The sequence below is a fragment of the Schistocerca piceifrons genome, chromosome 5, assembly GCF_021461385.2.
Source record: "Schistocerca piceifrons isolate TAMUIC-IGC-003096 chromosome 5, iqSchPice1.1, whole genome shotgun sequence".
NCBI classification, from domain to species: Eukaryota; Metazoa; Arthropoda; class Insecta; order Orthoptera; family Acrididae; genus Schistocerca; species Schistocerca piceifrons.
In genome coordinates this window covers 631,804,171-631,825,974 of record NC_060142.1, presented here as the reverse complement: position 1 = coordinate 631,825,974, position 21,804 = coordinate 631,804,171, and positions in this window count along the sequence as shown.

Below are 21,804 nucleotides of genomic sequence, written 5' to 3'. Positions count from 1 at the left end.
TAGTACGTACCAAGCTGAGCTGCAGTCACAGGTAAGCTAAAATACGGTAACAAAACTCGCACTCTTAATTTGTGCTTGTGTAATCTAACTATTGTAGCCAGCTAATGCTTAAATTGAACTTTGAAATTAAAGCAGTGAAATCGAATGATGCTGGCGTTTGAATTTCAACGACCCTCGGGCTCATTTCGGAAAAGGAAGGGACCCTGCTTGGCAATGCAATTGGGACAATGAGCAACAAAGGTTCATGCTAAGTTGCTGTAATTTTGCGAGGCAAATGGAACAATTTGAGAAGCTGAGGTCTGCCATACAGTTCTGAAACTTTACGTGCTTTTAGTCTTCCTTGTTGGTTGATTGAAGGTTTGAAGCCGTCGATCGAGGAGGTGGCGACAGTCACTCATTGTCGGCCGTCGCTGTTGCAGAAGCTGGATGTTGGCGCGCCTTCTTCTCGACACGGCCACCAGGCGAAACGGGCTCTTGATGTGCTTCCCGTCAGCGACACCATGTCAGAAACTATCATCGCGAGTCGAGCGCAGTTACATGCTGTCAAACCCCGAAAGCGCGGCAACTCGCGGGAGCGTCACACAACACACCTGCTCCACTCGCTACTCCCGCCAGACTCTGACTGCTCTGCCCGCGCTCCACGCGGCAGAGTTCACACTACCAAAGATCCTACACACTTTGAGTCTTCACACCACTTATCGATGTAATCGTTCGATAGCAGTTTTCCCTAGGCAAGACCCAGCGTAAAAATACAAATAATATTTACGAAACAAACCAATTATACATCGACATAAATGCATAAATATATATATACAAATAGTAAAACAATTACAATATGTAAAGACACAGAAATGTCATATATTCAGGTAACAAAAAGTAAGGAAAACAAATCATAGTACAATAGATGGAAATAGGAGGATATGCATTTCCGGGGCTACAGCCTACGTAGCAGATACGGCCTAATTAAGCAGTCCTCAACAACACCGACCCACACATTAGCGAAGAACCGCACTTGATGAGCGCTAGTAGCCCGCATCTCGTGGTCGTGCGGTAGCGTTCTCACTTCCCACGCCCGGGTTCCCGGGTTCGATTCCCGGCGGGGTCAGGGATTTTCTCTACCTCGTGATGGCTGGGTGTTGTGTACTGTCCTTAGGTTAGTTAGTTTTAAGTAGTTCTAAGTTCTAGGGGACTTATGACCACAGCAGTTGAGTCCCATAGTGCTCAGAGCCATTTGAACCAATTTTTTGATGAGCGCTAGTAACTGTGGCATGTGGGTTATCCTCACTCCAAACATGTAAATTGTGCATGTTGAAGACTCCGTCACGCCCGAACGTTGCTTCATCGGTAAACAACACAGAGGATGGAAATATAGGATGCATTTCACACTGTTTCAGGTACCACTACGAAAACTGTGCTCTGGGTGGATAATCAACTGGTTCCAGGTTGTGGACAAGCTGTAAGTGGAATGGACGTAACAATTGCTCTCGAAGGACTGTTCTTACATTCGTCTGATTCGTCCACATGTTACTTGCAGTTGCACGAGTACAGACTGAAGGATGCCGCTCAACATGCTGCAAGACAGCTTCCTCCAATTGCAGCGTTCTTACCGTGGGACGGCGTCCCTGTCCAGGCAATCTGCTAAATGACCCGGTCTCACGCAGACGTTGGTACACAGCAGCAAACGTCGTATGATGCGGGATACGGCGATTAGGGTATTGCTGTTGATAAACCCGCTGTGCAGCTCGTCCGTTGTGGTGCGCTACGTAGTACACACGAACCATATCACTCACTCCAGGTGTATCGCTCCGTTAGTAAACAGAGACAATGCACTACTACACTGGTGGACAGCAGTTGCCTACAACTGAAGAGCGTAATACGCCCTGTAACGAGAGAAGAGCGTAATACGGCCTCCACCGGTTTAAATAATCCTCATAGGAAAAAGTGACATTAGGGAAAAATATTTGTTCAGATGTCCCCTACAAGTTCCCAGAGATTGTCGGTTAAAATAATAAATTTTGGAGTCAATGTGAATGGCCGTCTGAGACTGTTGCCGAAGACATTGTCGTTTATCGTCTAATGAAGCCATCGGAAGGCCGACAGAAGATAAAAAAATAATTTAGAGAAGATATTAGCATGCTGTGAAAAGTGGGAATTCACCCCAAACAGTAACGAATGTGAAGTCCTCCATATGATAACTAAAAGGAATCAGTTAAATTTTGGTTACGCTATAAATAATAAAAATGTAATTGGATATTGAAATATTACAGATACATAGCAATTATGATAACGAATATCTTAAACTGGAACAATCATACAAAATGTGTTGTGGGAAAGGCGAACCAAAGATAGTCTTTTATTGGAAGGACGCATTGATGATGCAACAAATGTACTGAAGAGACTGCCTACTCTACGCATCTCCGTTCATGCTAGAGTACTGTAGTGCGGTATGGGATCCTTACTAGACAGGATTTATTGGAAACATTGAAAATGTTCATAGAAGGACTATTCGTTTTATACTATCGCGAAACGGAGGAGAAAGTGTCACGGGTATGATACGCAAGCTGAGGTGCCAATCATTAAAATACTGGCGAGTTCTTTTCACGAAATTTCGGCCCACAAATTCCTCCTCCGATTGCGAAAATATTTTGTTGACTCACACCTAAGAAATCAGAGATCGGATGGAAAGATTTGTGTGTTCATTTTTTCCACGCGGTATTTGGGAGCGGAACGGTAGAGAAACAGCCAGAAAGTATGAGGGCAGTTCAATAAGTAATGCAACACATTTTTTTTCTCGGCCAATCTTGGTTGAAAAAACCGAAAATTTCTTGTGGAATATTTTCAAACATTCCCGCTTCGTCTCGTATAGTTTCATTGACTTCCGACAGGTGGCAGCGCTGTACGGAGCTGTTAAAATGGCGTCTGTAACGGATGTGCGTTGCAAACAACGGGCAGTGATCGAGTTTCTTTTGGCGGAAAACCAGGGCATCTCAGATATTCATAGGCGCTTGCAGAATGTCTACGGTGATCTGGCAGTGGACAAAAGCACGGTGAGTCGTTGGGCAAAGCGTGTGTCATCATCGCCGCAAGGTCAAGCAAGACTGTCTGATCTCCCGCGTGCGGGCCAGCCGTGCACAGCTGTGACTCCTGCAATGGCGGAGCGTGCGAACACACTCGTTCGAGATGATCGACGGATCACCATCAAACAACTCAGTGCTCAACTTGACATCTCTGTTGGTAGTGCTGCACAATTGTTCACCAGTTGGGATATTCAAAGGTTTGTTCCCGCTGGGTCCCTCGTTGTCTAACCGAACACCATAAAGAGCAAAGGAGAACCATCTGTGCGGAATTGCTTGCTCGTCATGTGGCTGAGGGTGACAATTTCTTGTCAAAGATTGTTACAGGCGATGAAACATGGGTTCATCACTTCGAACCTGAAACAAAACGGCAATCAATGGAGTGGCGCCACACCCACTCCCCTACCAAGAAAAAGTTTAAAGCCATACCCTCAGCCGGTAAAGTCATGGTTACAGTCTTCTGGGACGCTGAAAGGGTTATTCTGTTCGATGTCCTTCCCCATGGTCAAACGATCAACTCTGAAGTGTATTGTGCTACTCTTCAGAAATTAAAGAAACGACTTCAGCGTGTTCGTAGGCACAAAAATCTGAACGAACTTCTCCTTCTTCATGACAACGCAAGACCTGACACAAGTCTTTGCACCCGAGAGGAGCTCACAAAACTTCAGTGGACTGTTCTTCCTCATGCACCCTACAGCCCCAATCTCGCACCGTCGGATTTCCATATGTTTGGCCCAATGAAGGACGCAATCCGTGGGAGGCACTACGCGGATGATGAAGAAGTTATTGATGCAGTACGACGTTGGCTCTGACATCGACCAGTGGAATAGTACCGTGCAGGCATACAGGCCCTCATTTCAAGGTGGCATAAGGCCGTAGCATTGAATGGAGATTACGTTGAAAAATAGTTTTGTGTAGCTAAAAGATTGGGGAATAATCTGGTGTATTTCAATGCTGAACAAAACAACCCCTGTTTCAGAAAAAAAATGTGTTGCATTACTTATTGAACTGCCCTCGTAGTAATGTGAACCCCCTCTGCCAAGCACTTAGCTGTGCACGGAAGAAAAGATGTGGGCGTAGATGTACGGTTCGACTATTGGTGACGTGATAGTGAACTGGAACCGCGAAAGAGCAGTCACAGCTGCACCTACACAAGGCAGACCCGCTGTGCTGACGGATAGGGATCGTCGAGCATTGGGAAAGGTGATTGTACAAAATCACACAAAACCAGCAGAAAAGTCGCTCGTGAGCCCATTAGTGCTACCAGCAGTCCAACTAGCACAATGATCATGCGCTGGGTGTTAAAAGCAATGGTGTACAAATGTCGAGCAGCTCCTCATAAGCAACGTATTTCTGAAGCAAAATGACGCTTGAGGCGCTGCGAAGAGCGGCGCCACGGGAAAGTGCATGGCTAAAACGAGTGATACGTTGTGGTGACTCGCGCTGTAGCGTGTGGCAGTTGAATGGAAGGGTTTGGTTTTGGCGGATTCCCGCTTAACGGTGAGTCGACAGTGCCGTCATTAGAGACGGAAGGATAGGAAAAGTCTTCGACCGTGGCCGTTTGAAATGAACCACCCCGCCATTGGTCTGGAGTGATTTAGGGAAATCACAGAAAATCTAGATCTTGATGGCCTGACGGGATCTGAACCGTCGTTTTCCTGCATGCGAGCCCATTTTGCTACCTACTGCGCCACCTCATTAGGTGCGAATGCCTGGAGGACGCCACTTGCCACCGTGTGTGGTGCCAACGGAGAAGTACGGAGGAGGTGGTTTTACAGTGTGGGGCGTGTTTCTCTTTGTTACGGTTTGTTCTACTTATTGCGCTTAAGGAAACGCTAAACGCGGAAAGAAACGCCACGCTATACAACATTGCATACTGCGTGCAGCAGAGGAACAGTTCAGAGGCGGTGACTGTATGCTGCAGATGGTGCACCATGTCACAAAGCAGCGTATGTTAGGCAGTGGCCTGCAGACACCAGCATCCTTGAAACGGACTGGCCAGTACGAAGTTCCGACCTGAACAAAATGGAACACCTTTGGGCTGAGTTAAAACATCGACTTCGCTCCAGACACGAGTGCCCAACATCAACATTTTCTATGTTTTCGGTTGTTCGGGAAGAACGGGTTGCCATTCGTCCACAGACATTCAGGGACCTCGCTGAAAGTGTTCCCAGCAGAGTATAGGCCATCAAAAGGCGAAGGCTAGGCACACCCAATAGATAATTTTGTATGTATGTATGTTCCTCACTCAGTGGTTTACAACCTCACAACAGGCCACAGCAGTGCACCCACACCACCGCCGCCCCACACCAAACCCAGGGTTAACGTGCGGTTCGGCCCCCAGTAGAACCCCGGCAACATCTCATACCAAACAAGTGTAACCCCAAATGTTTGCGTGGTAGAATAAGTATGGTGTACGCGTATGTGGAAACGGTGTTCTCGCAGCAATCATTGACAAAGTGTAACTGAGGCGAAATAAGGGGAACCAGCCCACATTAGCCAAGGTAGGTGAAAAACCGCCTTAAAAGCCAACCACAGCCTAGCCGGCACACCAGACCTAATCCACCGGGTGGATTCGTGTTGAGGACCGGCACGCCTTTCCACCCAAGAAGCAGCGCGATAGACCGCGTGGCTAGCCGGGCGGGCTAGTTAAGTTTCGTTCATGATATTAGATGATACAGACGAAATACCTTCAGACGTATATATATATATATAATCCCAATCCCAAAGAAAGCAGGTGTTGATAGGTGTGAAAATGACCAACCTACCAGTTTAATAAGTCATGGCTGCAAAATACTATCACGAATTCTTTACAGGCGAATGGAAAAACTGGTAGAGGCCGACGTCGGGGAAGATAAGTTTGGATTCTGTAGAAATGCTGAAGCACGCGAGGCAGTACTGACCCTACGACTTATCTTAAAAGATGGATTAAGAGAAGGCAAACCTACGTTCCTAGCATATGTAGACCTAGACAAAGTTAATTGGAATACAGTCTTTCAAATTTTGAGGGTATCAGGTGTATAAAAAACAGGGACCAAAAGGCTATTTGCAATTTGTACAGAAGCCATATGGGAGTTATGAGTCTAGGGGAATGAAATGGAAGCAGTGACTGAGAAGGGAGTAAGACAAGGTTATAGCCTATCCCTATGTTATTCAGTCTGTATATTCAGCATACAGTAAAGGAAACAGAAGAAAAATTTGAAGCAGGAATTAAAATCCATGGAGAAGAAATAAAAACCTTGGCGTTTGCTGACGACATCGTGATTCTGTCAGAGACAGCAAAGGACATGGTAAAACAGCTGAACGGAATGGACAGCGTCTTGAAAGGAGGGTAGAAGACGAACATCAACAAAAGCGAAACAAGGATAATGGAGTGTAGTGTAAATAAATCAGAAGATGCTGAGGGAAGTAGATAAGAAAATGGGACACTGAAAGTAGTAAATGAGTTTAGCTATTTTGGGAGCAAAATAAGTGATGATGGTCGAAGGAGAGAGGATATAAAAATGAAGACTGGCTATGGCAAGGAAAGCCTGTCTAAGGTACAGAAATTTGTTAACATCCAGTATAGATTTAAGTGTCAGGAAGTCTTCTCTGAAAACATTTTATGGAGTGTAGCCATGTATGGAAGCAAAACATGTACGATAAACAGTGTAGAGAAGAACAGAGTAGAAGCTTTCGAAATCTGGTCCTATAGAAGAATGCTGAAGATTAGATGGGTAGATGACGTAATTAATGAAAAGGTACTGAAAAGAATTAGGGAGAAGAAGAATTTGTGGCACAGCTTGACTAGGAGGAGGCTCGGTTGAGAGGACACGTTCTGAGCCATCAAGGTACCACCAATTTAGTATTGCAAGGATGCGTGGAAGGTAAAAATCGTACAGACAGACCGACAGATGAATATACTAAGCAGATACAGAAGGATGTACGTTGCAGTTCTTATTCGGAGACGAAGAGGCTCGCAGAGGATAAAGTTACATGGTGAGCTACATCAAACCATTCATTGGACTCAAGACCAGAACAACAACAACAACAACTACATCACATGACCCAGAAAAGCCAGCAACTGTATCATTCATGATTTAAATAATATAAACTGCACGAGTTACTTATTTTTTGATGCTTAGCAAAACACGTTTAGAAAACTTGTTCTTATATTCAAGTGTAGTTGTGTATTTGTTTACAGGGATGTAAATATCACCAAACATAATCATGTAAAGAAATGCAGAAATTCACTTGAAAATCAGAATATATTTTCGAAACGCATTGTGCTAAGCGTCAAAAAATAAGTCACTGGTGCAGTTTTCATTATTTACATTACACCCAATGTTTATGTCCACCGATAAGTGCCCAGAGACTGTTGATCAGACAGTGTAGCTCCAAGCAGAGCGTTAGGTTTCGACACGAGAAAAAAATTAAGTACAAATTCAGATATGGTCGTTTTGAACTATCGTTTATAGGGTGTTCTAAAAAGGAAGAGCAAACAATACATACACTTAAAAAGCTCACAAAAGAAAAAAGTCTGAATGTGCGGAGACTGGATGCACCATAATAACTGCTCTATCAAATATTATTTTCTGTCATGTACGCCTCTTTATTATATTAACTATACAACGTGATGCGTTTCAGTGTCAGCCATAATCAAGGTGTGTCAAATAAGAAGTAAAAGCTGTTTGATACAAAGCACACAATTTTACGTGCATCTATATGTAATTAAATATAACGAAACATACAGCATTAAAATGACACAGATGCACAATTTTTCATCAGAATTCCAGTGTAGAGTTATACCTTGGACGTGGGCTAATTGTTTATCACGGCAGCCTTCTTTAAATAAAACATACTACGGCGGTTATGTGGCAATAATGCAATATGCTTCTACTTAAAATTTTCAGCGTTACACTAGCCTGATGTACATTTTGTATTTTTACACTTATTTATATGAACTGTCTGTACGTCTAGTACTTACGTTTTAGATGTTATCTTTGAAATCGAACACAAAAGCATATAGAGCTAATGCCATGTAACGGCCAGAGTAAGTTCTCAACCGAACAGGTTCCGTAGCCAAAAATTAAACACTAGTTCGTGCTGCGGATGCGCGTTATTATTCTGACGAGAGAATATACACAGCTCTGCAAAACTGAAGTAACATAGCACAACAACAACTCGTTGGAACCGAAGGAAAGAGAGAGAGGGGGGGGGGGGGGGAATTTGCCATTGTTCTCCTAGTCGTGCTCACAACACTGGGCGTCACAAGGCGCCAGATCGTCGTCAGTATAGCGCCAAATGAGACTGGCCACGCAACGCGAGGCAGTGTGGACAGTGTGTGTATCAGTCACCGAGCAGCCACGGTGACTGTGCTGGTGTTCTGTAGTACCACATTGCTCGGAGACAACATTAGATCAGTCATCGGGAAACAGGAAGAAGGGCGAGTGTTTCACGCACATGGGGGAACGTTCCGAACCAAAACCACCGTTGGCCGAAGGAGAGGAGACGGACGACCACGATCAACTACAGCGGCAGATGATCGCTACACTGTACATCAGACGAGAAGGGACGGACGCCAAACAGCGGGTGCAGTTGCAGATTCATTTGAGAGGACTGCAAGCCACACAGTCTCACACTCCACAGTGGTACAATGACTGTATGAGGGTGGTCTGTCTGCTGAAGACCAGTACTTCTGTTCCGTTGACACCCACACATCGACGGCACCGATAACAATGGTACGAAGAGAATAGTTACTGGACCGACGAGAAGTGGGGTCGCGTGATTTTCTCGGATGGGAGGAGTCACAGTAGTGATTTTGGACGTGCCTTCGTCTGGTGAGGGCTGGTGCCCCAGTTTCTAAGGCGTGTAGAGGCATAGCGTTGCATGTGTATACTGACCTCCAAATCTTTAAATACGATACACAGACCAGTCACTGTTGTGATACTGCACTAAACACCGGTGTGTATCTTTTAAGGCTTGCATTGGGCAGTAGGTACATTTTTATAGGGGACAAACAGCAACCGCGTCGAACTTCGAAGATGGAGGAGCGGGTGTAACTGTAATTTTTAATGTCCAGAGAACCAGCATTAATTGCGATGACTTCAGTTTAATTATTTTCTTTGAATATAAGTGTCAGTAGCGTTCTTGTCATAGCATATTTCTTTCAGTTACCTTCTGCAGTATACTTTAGGATTTATTTTTATGTATGGTGCGAGTGCCATCTAGCTATGTTACTATGGAACGAGAGAATAATCGGCAAAAGGTCTGGCCTGCACGTTCCCTCGACTTAATTGCCACCAAACGCGTGTGCCCTACCTGAGACTCTGTAGTGTATACTTAAAGATGTTCCAGAAGCATTTCTTCTTCGGAAATTCAGTTATTGTTGTGGTCTTCACTCCGATGACTGGTTTGATGCAGCACTCAATACTACTCTGTCCAGAGTGTATTTCGCGTGTCTCATTCATATTGCACACCAGATGGATGAGTTTTGTCGTGGGGGGCTCTCCCAAGGATAACAGAAGTTCTAACCAAACACCATCTACCTCCGAGCCTTGTTTCAATTTAGATCTACAACAGTTCTGTCACAGTCTTTAAGAAGTATCGTATCTCCCAACTCATCTTCATCTTCTTCCACTTCTCCTTCCACAATATTACCCTTAAGTACGTCTCCCTTGTACAGACTGTCTGTATTTTCCTTTGACATTTCAGCATTCCATCCTTTGCTTGGAGCTGGTTTACCATCTGAGCTCTTGATATTCATACAGCTGCTGCTCTTTTCCCCAAAGTCACTTTAACTTTCCTGTAGGCTGTATCTGTCTATCCCGAAATGAAATATGCTTCTAAATCCTTACATTTGTCCTCTAGCCATTGCTGCTTAGCCATTTTGAACTTACTGTCAACCACATTTTTTAAACGTGTTTACTCTCTTTCGCCAGCTTCATTGGCTGCACTTTTAAATCTTCTGCTTTCATGAATTTAATTCAATATCTCTTGTGTTATCCAATGATTTCTATTATGCTCTGTCTTTTTTCCTATTTGATTCTATGGTACCTTCACTACTTCACTTAAAGCAACGCATTCGTGTTTTACTGTATTCCTGTCCCACGCTATAGTTGACTACTGCTGCCTAATGCTAATTCCGAAACGCTCGACAACCTTTGATTCTTTCAACTCATCCAGGTTCCATCTCCTTAATTTACTACCTGCAAATTCTTCAGTTTTATCCTACAGTTGACAACAAATATACTATGGTCAGTGTCTATATGTACCCCTGGAACTGTCAATTTAAAATGTGGATTCTAATCTTCTATCTAAACATTATATGATCAACATGAAACCCTCCAGTATCTCCAGTTCTTCCATGTATAAAACCTTCTTTTATGATTCTCAAACCAAGTTTTAGCGATGACTAAATTATTATCTGCGCAAAAGTCTACCCGGTGGTTTCCCCTTTCATTCCTCCCCTCTCCCCCCCCCCCCCCCCCCCCCAGCCATATTCACCTACTGTTTTTCCTTCCATTCCTTTTTCTGCTAGATGGATGGTTATTAATGGGTGAATGGTTATCTTGAAAGTGATTGGCAAACAGTAACTGGGGACAATTAGCCGGCCTCGTTGGCCAACGGTTCTAGGCGCTTCAGTCCGGAACCGCGCTGCTGCTACGGTTACAGGTTCGAATCCTGCCTCGGGCATGAATGTGTGTGATGTCCTTACTTTAGTTAAGTTTATGTAGTTCTAAGTCTAGGGGATTGATGACCTCAGATGTTAAGTCCCATAGTGCTAGCCATTTGAACCATTTTTTGAGGGCAGTTAGTCACTGCGGAATCCTGCGGTCTACTGTAAGTTTCGTGTGCCATAAAATTTTGCTGGGTCGTCACCAAATTTAATATTGCGAAAATTTAATATAAGAACAGAATTAACCACTGAAATGGAACTCGTAACTAACGTCTTAGTGTTAATAAATAGATATAAATGAATACATGAAATAAACGTATGGGAACTGTTTAAGCGTAAACGATAAATCAAATAATTCAGAGCAAGCAGAAGCTTAAGCCTCGACAAAAAATAAGGTAATCAGATAAAATTCTACAATTGTTAGTCCTTCCTGTTGCGCTTCGTAAGTGCCAGGTGGGATGCATTAAAAATAATCTTCCAAAAGCGGAGAGGATTGTCTGAGAAACAGTCATCACAGTTTAACATATTAATTAAAATAAAACATATTAAAAATTCACAAAGTAATTGTAAACATGATCGTTATTTAATTCGTGAACTCACTTATAATATTGAGTGCTGAGGTCCCTTGCGGCGACAAATGAAAAGGAAATCTTACGCGCATGGGAAAATTTCACGTTAACATTCACGATTCACACACACACGAGAGCAAAGATAAAAAGAATTTAGCCCATCACAATAAGTGAAAAGCTCAGAAGTTCATCCCTGTCGCTATGACTGGATTCTCGTGAATGAGAATACTATGGAACACTTTCCGACAAACAAATTTATCTGCATCATCTTGAACATGAAACTAAGGTAGGCTGGCGTGAAATTCCCGCAGATGCCGTGAATATTCATGAACAAAGCAAAATCACTAAGAGTCATGAAAACTTAAAAAAAAAAAAAAAAAAAAATGTAAACCGTATAGACACAAATAGCAGTAAATTATCAAGCATAGTTAAGAATGAAACTTATCCGAGATGGTACTGAAATTACACACGGTGAAATCACCACCGTGTAGTATGAACAAAGCTACACTATCTTTAAATTAAAACGAAATGAAAAGTAGGAGAAATAAGACACCCCACACACGAAGGAAGTTCACACATGCATTCCAGTTAAAGGAGAACTCAGACAACTGAATTTTAAACCTGTGCTAGCGTAACGAACTTCCTACACCACGTGGACTGCTGATACAAAGCGTGGACCGGAGAAACTTGGTACACACAGAAAAATATACTCGTGACTAATCGGTAAAAGATGTAAGAATTAGACTACCGTACTTGAAAATGAACTAGCAGATCAGACATGTACATCAGTTGGAATAGCTACCCACCAACACACATTAAGACTCACTAGCGCCAAGTCGCTCTCACGAGTACCGCGTTCACTCACCAAAGGCCCAATCCCGAGTGCCGACAGCACGCTCTCCCTGCAACCAACTTGCCGCAGGTAGCCGGAAATGCCAGAGGGGTCCTTTCCGCCACCACCTTAACTACTGTCTAATGACTACCGAAAGGGTACAAATCTCTTTGCCTTGCCTGAGAAAGCTACGTTGGCTACATTGTTGCTACCACAGCACACAGCCAAATGCTGTACTGCTACAACAAATAAGATAAATTAAATGTACACACTCCCTCACTCATTCATACAGATGTTAAAAAGAGAAAGGAAATTTGGGAGCCCGAAATGTAGGTAATGTACGTAGGATTAGCTGCTTACTGGAAAAATTGAAATAGATGAGAAAGGAAGCCTGGAGCAGGAGCAAATGTCTCGGCAAAACCAACGAAACGGTTCAGCTTAGAAGACAGTATTTAAATCTGTTGATTTTAAGGACACTACTATCATCTGCTAATAGTTTACACCTCTTTGCCTACGCAAATATTAGATTTCACCTGTTGCAGTGGTTGCAGGAGGTTTAAGGACGGATCTAAATTTTGTTGAATCTGCGTGTGTCCCTAAAGTAACAACACTTCAGCTAGTGTTTCACCTGATGTCATTAGCCATCCAAACTACAGGTTTCGTGTTAAAATTTCACTGCTCAAGCTGCAATAGTTTTGGACACTGAACATTTTTCCTATAAAATCCTGTTTTTCTGATTAAAGGTATTCTTTGTCTAAAACAACTACTCCTATAGTTACGAAAGGACAGCTATCTTAAAAATAATGGTACAGCGTGGGAAAAGTATTCTACTCATTTGGTCGCCTCCCCGGTAAATTCATTGGCAAAACTGGATAACTTCATTCCGCAGTAACTTACAAGTGGCTACATTTAGAGCTATTTTAACTGCAGAACCATCAGAGGGACGACTTGGAGAAAACCACTGAGCAATCAGAACTCGTCTAAGTGTTACCAATGCATAATTATTGCAGGACAAAACTGACTAATTTTACCACATAATTATTTGGAGGAAAAAAAAGTTTGTTTGAAAGGCGAAGAAACGGGCAGGAATTCTTTCCACCAGTTGTATTAATATTTTTTTATGACTGCTATCTCGTAATAAAACAGCGCTGAAAATTTCATAGTTGTACGACTTGCAGCTTCAGAGAGAGAAAATATTGTAGCCAGAAGAAACGGAAATTTTTTAGCACAGTTTACAAAATGGGGAAAACATTTAACCTCCAAAAGTATTAGAGCAAGGGCAATGAAATGTTAACTACGAGTATAAATAAGTAATTCATGTCTAATAACATCATGTAAAAGAGTGAGTGAACGACACAACGAAATTTAGATGTGTCCTTAATCTTCCTACAAGCACCACATGGATACATTTGACGAATTACAAAAAGGAATATGTTCTTGCAGATGTATCTCCAACATGTATGACTCTTTCAGTCGAAACAAAAGACGAACTATTGCTTTAAACGTTGTGGCTGATTTCAGAGACAATGCAGAAGCTGACCACTTAAACTGGGAGAGCCAGAGGTGGGATAGCAATACACGCTCCATCAAGTCTTTCAGATGAACATATAACTGCCTTGCAGATGTTCGAAGGTCGCGATCCCAGCGGCACAAATTTACTTAAGAGGAAGAAGATGAGGGTTTAGGTAATATTTACCTCTTGCTTGAAAAAAATAAAACAAAACAGACTGAACGAGAGAAAACATCTGCCGAACTCAATATACTTTTAGGCACCTGCGAAAGAAGATGATGTGAACTTACTTCTACTGAGCATGCGTACGTCAGTGAAGACTTTCCGTCGCCAGTCTTTTGGTTGAGACAAAAACGAAGCATATGGCAATGATTGATGGATGTGCAACTCGAAAATGAGAATGTTAGGGGTATGTCAGGACAGACTTAAATAGGGTGTGTAAGATCGTTATGGGTTCCAGAATGAGATTTTCACTCTGCAGCGGAGTGTGCGCTGATATAAAACTTCGCGGAAGGTTAAAACTGTGCGCCGGACCGAGGCTCGAACTCGGAACCCTTGCCTTTCGCGGGCAAGTGCTCTGCTATCTTTTCTTGTTTCTAATTTTGTTCAGTATTGTTCGTTGCGTCTGGACTGGGCGGACGTTACAAGACATCCGTTCAAGTTGTCGTTGATTCCTTTACTCAGTTTTTATTACAGACGGCGAGCAGCGTTCTGACCGAACACGCTGAGCTACCGTCCCGGCTGACCATCTGAGCTACCCAAGCACGACTCACGGTCCGTCCTCTCAGCTTCACTTCTGCCAGTACCTCGTCACCTACCATCCAAACTTCGCAGAAGCCCTCCTGCGATGCTGAAGAACTAGCACTCCTGGAAGAAAGGATATAGCGGAGACGGGGCTTGCCACAACTTGGGGGATGATTTCAGAATGAGATTTTCATTCTGTAGAGGAGTGTGCGCTGATATGAAACTTCGTGACAGATTAAAGCTGTGTGGCGGACCGAGACTCGAACTCAGGACATTTCGCAGGAGAGCTTTTGTGAAGTTTGGAATATAGAAGACGAAGTACTGGCAGATGTGAAGCTGTGAGGACGGACCATGAGTCCTGTTGGGTAGCTCAGATGGTAGAGCATTTGCCCGCGAAAGGCAAAGGTCCCGAGTTATGGTCTCGGTCCGGCATACAGTTTTAATCTGCCACGATGTTCCATCGTTATGGGTTGTTCGAAGCATTGTATAACTGTGTCAGACAGAGTAAAATTATTTTAAACGGTTTATCCAAATATTCTTTGGATCGACAACAAAATTAGTTTAACTGCAAGTTTCTTAGCTGCACTGGTGGGTGTCTTGAACTGGATGCAAGTTTCTTCCTGTATACCACATTCTTCGGGTTGTAAGGCATGCGGATAGTGATTCTAAAACAAAGTCTGAACTTCACGTCTACGTATATCTACAATGTAGGAAATTCAACAATAGATCATACAGTTTTACAAAACTGCTCTCTTGTTTAACTCTCGCATATCATGACACTTTCGGAGACCCAAAATCTCGTCTGTAGTTATCTGCGTGGGTTCCGAAAACAACTATCGCCTGGAACACAGCTCGCTCTGTTCGTCTAGAAGACACAGAAAGCAGCAGATACCGGCGCCCAGCAAGAAGCCGTGTTCCTTGGCTTCGGGAAGGCATTCGGTACAGCTCCGCACTGCCGCCTAAAGAACAAAATATGAGAGTTTAGGAAATCAGACGAGCTGTGTGACTGGAGTGAGGAGGTTCCAGCAACACAAATCAGGATGTTATTCTCGAAGGAGAGAGATCTTGTGACCTAAATGTAAATGCGGCCTTGCTGCATGGGAGTGTCACACTGCTGAGCCAAAGTATGATGCGTATCAGTGAGGCCACAGTTCGTTGGTAGGTTTGTGGAGCTATGTGAAGTTCGATGTCTACGCACAGATCACGTAATTTGATTAAATAAGTGATAGCGCCCGACAGCGACCAGGATGGGTTCAATGGGATTTACATCAGGCGAATTTAAATGCCGAGACAACGACGTCAGTTGACTATAATGCTCTCAAACGACAGTAGCACGGTTCTGGCTCCGAGACACGGACAGTTATACCGCTGAAAGATGGCATCGCAGTCAGGGAGGACATCAAGCATGAAGGGCTGCAGGTGGTTCCCAGCTGTCAGCGTGTCTTCGATTACTACCACAGGACATCTTGGACCTACTGATAACAAACAGACCCGAACTATTAGACTCCGTAAGTGCAGAACAGGTTCAAATGGTTCAAATGGCTCTGAGCACTATGGGACTCAACTGCTGAGGTCATTAGTCCCCTAGAACTTAGAACTAGTTAAACCTAACTAACCTAAGGACATCACAAACATCCATGCCCGAGGCAGGATTCGAACCTGCGACCGTAGCGGTCTCGCGGTTCCAGACTGCAGCGCCTTTAACCGCACGGCCACTTCGGCCGGCTGCAGAACAGGGAATCAGTGATCATAAGGCCGTTGCAGCATCTCTGAATATGGAAGTTAATAGGAATATAAAAAAATGGAGGAAGGTTTATCTGTTTAGCAAGAGTAATAAAAGGCAGATTTCAGACTACCTAACAGATCAAAACGAAAATTTCTGTTCCGACACTGACAATGTTGAGTGTTTATGGAAAAAGTTCAAGGCAATCGTAAAATGCGTTTTAGACAAGTACGTGCCGAGCAAAACTGTGAGGGACGGGAAAAACCCACCGTGGTACAACAACAAAGTTAAGAAACTACTGCGAAAGCAAAGAGAGCTTCATTGCAAGTTTAAACGCAGCCAAAACCTCTCAGACAAACAGAAGCTAAACGATGTCAAAGTTAGCGTAAGGAGGGCTATGCGTGAAGCGTTCAGTGAATTCGAAAGTAAAATTCTATATACCGACTTGACAGAAAATCCTAGGAAGTTCTGGTCTTACGTTAAATCAGTAAGTGGCTCGAAAAAACTTATCCAGACACTCCGGGATGATGATGGCATTAAACAGAGGATGACACGCGTAAATATGAAATACTAAACACCTTTTTCCAAAGCTGTTTCACAGAGGAAGACCGCACTGCTGTTCCTTCTCTAAATCCTCGCACAAACGAAAAAATGGCTGACATCGAAATAAGTGTCCAAGGAATAGAAAAGCAACTGGAATCACTCAATGGAGGAAAGTCCACTGGACCTGACGGGATACCAATTCGATTCTACACAGAGTACGCGAAAGTATTTGGCCCCCCTATAACAGCCGTGTACCGCAGGTCTCTAGAGGAGCGGAAGGTTCCAAATGATTGGAAAAGAGCACACGTAGTCCCAGTCTTCAAGAATGGTCGTCGAGCAGATGCGCAAAACTATAGACCTATAACTCTGACATCGATATGTTGCAGAATTTTAGAACATGTTTTTTTGCTCGAGTATCACGTCGTTTTTGGAAACCCAGAATCCACTCTGTAGGAATCAACATGGATTCCGGAAACAGCGATCGTGTGAGACCAACTCGCTTTATTTGTTCATGAGACCCAGAAAATATTAGATACAGGCTCCCAGGTAGATGCTTCCTGAAGGCGTTCGATACAGTTGCGCACTGTCGCCTGATAAACAAAGTAAGAGCCTACGGAATATCAGACCAGCTGTGTGGCTGGATTGAAGAATTTTTAGCAAACAGAACACAGCATGTTGTTCTCAATGGAGAGACGTCTACAGACGTTAAAGTAAACTCTGGCGTGCCACAGGGGAGTGTTATGGGACCATTACTTTTCACAATATATATAAATGACCTAGTAGATAGTGTCTGAAGTTCCATGCGGCTTTTCGCGGATGACGCTGAAGTATACAGAGAAGTTGCAGCATTAGAAAATCGTAGCGAAATGCAGGAAGATCTGCAGCGGATAGGCACTTGGTGCAGGGAGTGGCAACTGACCCTTAACATAGACAAAGGTAATGTATTGCGAATACATAGAAAGAAGGATCCTTTATTGTATGATTACATGATAGCGGAACAAACACTGGTAGCAGTTACTTCTGTAAAATATCTGAGAGTATGCGTACAGAACGATTTGAAGTGGAATGATCATATAAAATTAATTGTTGGTAAGGTGGGTACCAGGCTGAGATTCATTAGGAGAGTCCTTAGGAAATGTAGTCCATCAACAAAGGAGGTGGCTTACAAAACACTCGTTCGACCTATACTTGAGTATTGTTCATCAGTGTAGGATCCGTATCAGATCGGGTTGACGGAGGAGATAGAGAAGATCCAAAGAAGAACGGCGCGTTTCGTCACAGGGTTATTTGGTAACCGTGATAGCGTTACGGAGATGTTTAGCGAATTCAAGTGGCAGACTCTGCAAGAGTGGCGCTCTGCATCGCGGTGTAGCTTGCTCGCCAGGTTTAGAGAGGGTGCGTTTCTGGATGAGGTATCGAATACATTGCTTCCCCCTACTTGTACCTCCCGAGATGATCACGAATGTAAAATTAGAGAGATTCGAGCGCGCACGGAGGCTTTCAGACAGTCGTTCTTCCCGTGAACCATACGCGACTGGAACAGGAAAGAGAGGTATTGACAGTGGCACGTAAAGTGCCCTCCGCCATACATCGTTGAGTGGCTTGCGGACTATAAAAGTAGATGTAGATGTAGAAGAGCCGACACGTTGCCATTCATCGACGGTCGAATCCTGATGGTTCCCACTGCAATGGTTGACGATGTTGTCGGGTCAACATGTGGACACGGGTAGGGGTAGTCTGCTCCAGAGCTCCATGTTCACCAATGTACAATGAACGGTGTGCTCCGAAGCACTTGTGCGTGCACCTTCATTGTGTTTTTCGGCAGAGTTACTACTGATCACCCGCTATCCTACTTTAGAGAGCAGGCAATCCTCCGAACCTCACGTTATGTAAAGAGTCTTGGACGTCGAACCATTTAGCGGTCAGTGGTAGTTTCACTGTCGTCCTACCTCTGTCGTCGTATTTTGTTCATTAGGCGGCAGTGGGAAGTTGTGTAGAAGGGCTTCCGAAAGTCAACGAATACGGTGTCTATCACCATCCTTGTACGAGGGTGAGTCAAATGAAAACATTAAATATTTTTTTTTAATATTATTTATTGTGCACAAGTGGTACAAAGCTGTGTCACTGTTCAACATAATCTCCCCCACGCTCAATGCAAGTCCTACACCGCTTACAAAGTGCATACATTCGTTAAGAAAACAATTCTTTTGGTAGTCCGCGCAACCACTCATGCACCTCGTGGCGTACCTCTTCATCAGAACGGAACTTCTTTCCTATCATTGCGTCTCTCAGTGGTCCAAACACATTGAAATCACTTGGCGATGAGGAATGGCACCATTCCTTGCTCGCTCTCTTCGTATCCGCTTGGTGGAAGTGAACCCAGGTTTCGTCTCCAGTAACGATTCTTGCAAGGAAGCTATCACTTTCTCGTTCAAAGCACCGAAAAAGTTCTTCACAAGCATCAACACGTCGTTCTCTCATTTCAGGAGTCAGCTGCCGTGGCACCCGTCTTGCAGACACTTCTTGAAACTGGAGCACATCATGCACAATGTGGTGTGCTTGAGCCATGACTAATCTGTAAACATGCTGTAATGTCATTCAGTGTCACTCTGCGGTTTTCCTTCACTATGACTTCAACTGCTGCAATGCTCTGTGGAGTCACAACTGTTGTGCCTGACCTGTACGAGGAGCATCTTCCACTGAAGTCACACCATTTGCATACTTCCTACTCCATTCGTAGACTTTCTGCTGTGACAGACATGCATCACCGTACTGAACCTTAATTCGTCGATGAACTTCAATAGGTTTCACTCCTTCACTACGCAAAAACCGAATAACAGAACGCTGTCCTTCCTTGGCGCAAGTCGCAAGTGGGGTGACAATATTTATACTGATACTGCGACGGTTTGTGTCCATCTGTACTATGCTGCCACCTACAGCCCATTCTGCACGCTGTTCGTAGCACGCTTACCAACTTACAAGATGACGGCACGAAATTTCGATTTTTTATTACAAATTTAAGGTTTTTATGTGTCTCAACCTCGTCTGTACTGTTTTCGGGGTCTCGCGGGCGAACAGAACGATCAGCATTTCACAAGATCGTTGTTTTCGGAACCCATCCTGATTACTACAGAGGTGGTTTCCGGTCCCAGAAGTACCATAATATGCGAGCATAAAGGAGGTCCCAAAATTCTACAGCAGACCGACGTCAGACAGACACGCCTACAGTTCCATCTTGAAAACGGGAATGCCCTGTGCGTTTTTGCAATCTTTACGATCGCTTCGTTCGTCTATAGACCTGCCGTACACTGTTGCTAGAAGACGGGCAGGTTCTTTCACAACATCAGCGCCGGTGAATGCACGTATGGTCCACAGTGGTTCGTATTACCTGTTACCAGTTAGACGCTGTTCTTGTCATCAAAAGGAGTCGTATAGAATAGCAATAAAATACGTTAGGAAATTGAACTGCCAGCTGCAGCGCCCGGACTGATCCATCTACAACGAGCACCCTGCGACATTATATGATTGCCTTATCATTTTAAATCATTCACTAATCGAGCAGTCGCTCGGCAACAGCTACAGTTAGCAAATAATGTTGCGGGAATATAAAAGGTGAACGACCTGTGACGTAACTTGTTTATTGTCGAAGCACCGTCAGAGATGCAGTGAGTTATTGACTTTGAAAACCGCGGCGCGAAAAGCGGACAGAAGAACACTTTTACACATTTTTTTGGATGTACGAGATATTCTCGATGAACAGTTACTCATTTTTCTCTTGTCTCTTGTAACTTGTGTCGGACGCGCATGTCTTGCCGCCGTATTATTATCGTTAAAAATAATATTATTTTAGTGTAAAGTAAATGTGTAATACTAAAAGTGCAATACTGCATAGCATAGCAGTAGATTTATTGTGCGACGTGTATGTGAAAACGTCAAAGGAATTATTTTTATTACGAGAAGAGAAGTGCCAGTCAAAACGGCATCCATGTTAAATCTTTCATTGCAGTGTAAGTTTATCTATTAATTGCCATAAATTCAGATTTAAATGGAATTGGTGTATGGACTATTCATTTAATATAGAATCTATGTCTCACTCCTTCATGAAGTTATTTAATTTTCTTTATGTTTCTGCCAAATAGAGAGTTCACAGTCACGAATATTTTCGTCGAAATCGGACGGAAGTTGTATACGGCGAAATATTTTCTCCGCGCCATATTCTACTGGTAAATGCATTATAAAACACGGTCCCTTAGGAAATTTATGTTGAGCTATCCAAAAATAATTATATTTTGAATAGGCATTTACTCTCCTCTGCAATGCAACTTCCGACTGATCAGACGATCCAACAAGAAACAGCCGCACACGGCCGGCGTTCGCAAATATATTTCCACCGCTGATTGTAGCTATATGTTACAGCAAAAAGGTAAACATATTGTTATAATTAGCGACTACGAACGGGGACATTTATAACTGTATGTATATGTATACACATTACGTAAACATATCGTTATAACCCGCAGGGACGAAGGTAACGATGCACGATACCTCGAACTAACATAACCAAACCTTCCATGCACTGTCTCAGCTAGCAAGCCGCTGTTTCCCTTACTACCCGTTGTAATATCCACGACACTATGTTCTAGCCACAAGATGTTAAAGTGAACTAAGTGTACAAACTTCAATAAATATTATCCATACTGCGTATAAAAAATACTGTATCGTGTAAAAATGACGATAATTATTTCATTATTTCTGTAATAATTTATTTTCTGTGTGAATTAAAAGTATTATCAGAGAACTACATTCATAGACAACGACCATTGTAATCTTTTTTTTTTTTTTGTTATCTGTGACAACTGTGGTTCAGTTGTTCTTCCTGTGCTAACCAATGAACTGTTCGGACGTGAGACGTGTGAGGTCTGTAAAGAGGAAACCCGTGACTATATATCGTTAATTATTATTTGAAAAATAGAAACGCTATTGTCTAGACGTGGATTTGTATTTATTTCAATTGTAATCCAATCTAATTAATGTTTTTAAGTGTTAATTTTCAGCTCCGCAATTAGGAGCGCAGCCATTAGCGATAGCAACTTACAGCACAGTTTACTAGTAGCTCGTATCGAAAATATGAAGTATTTTTCATTAAGAATAA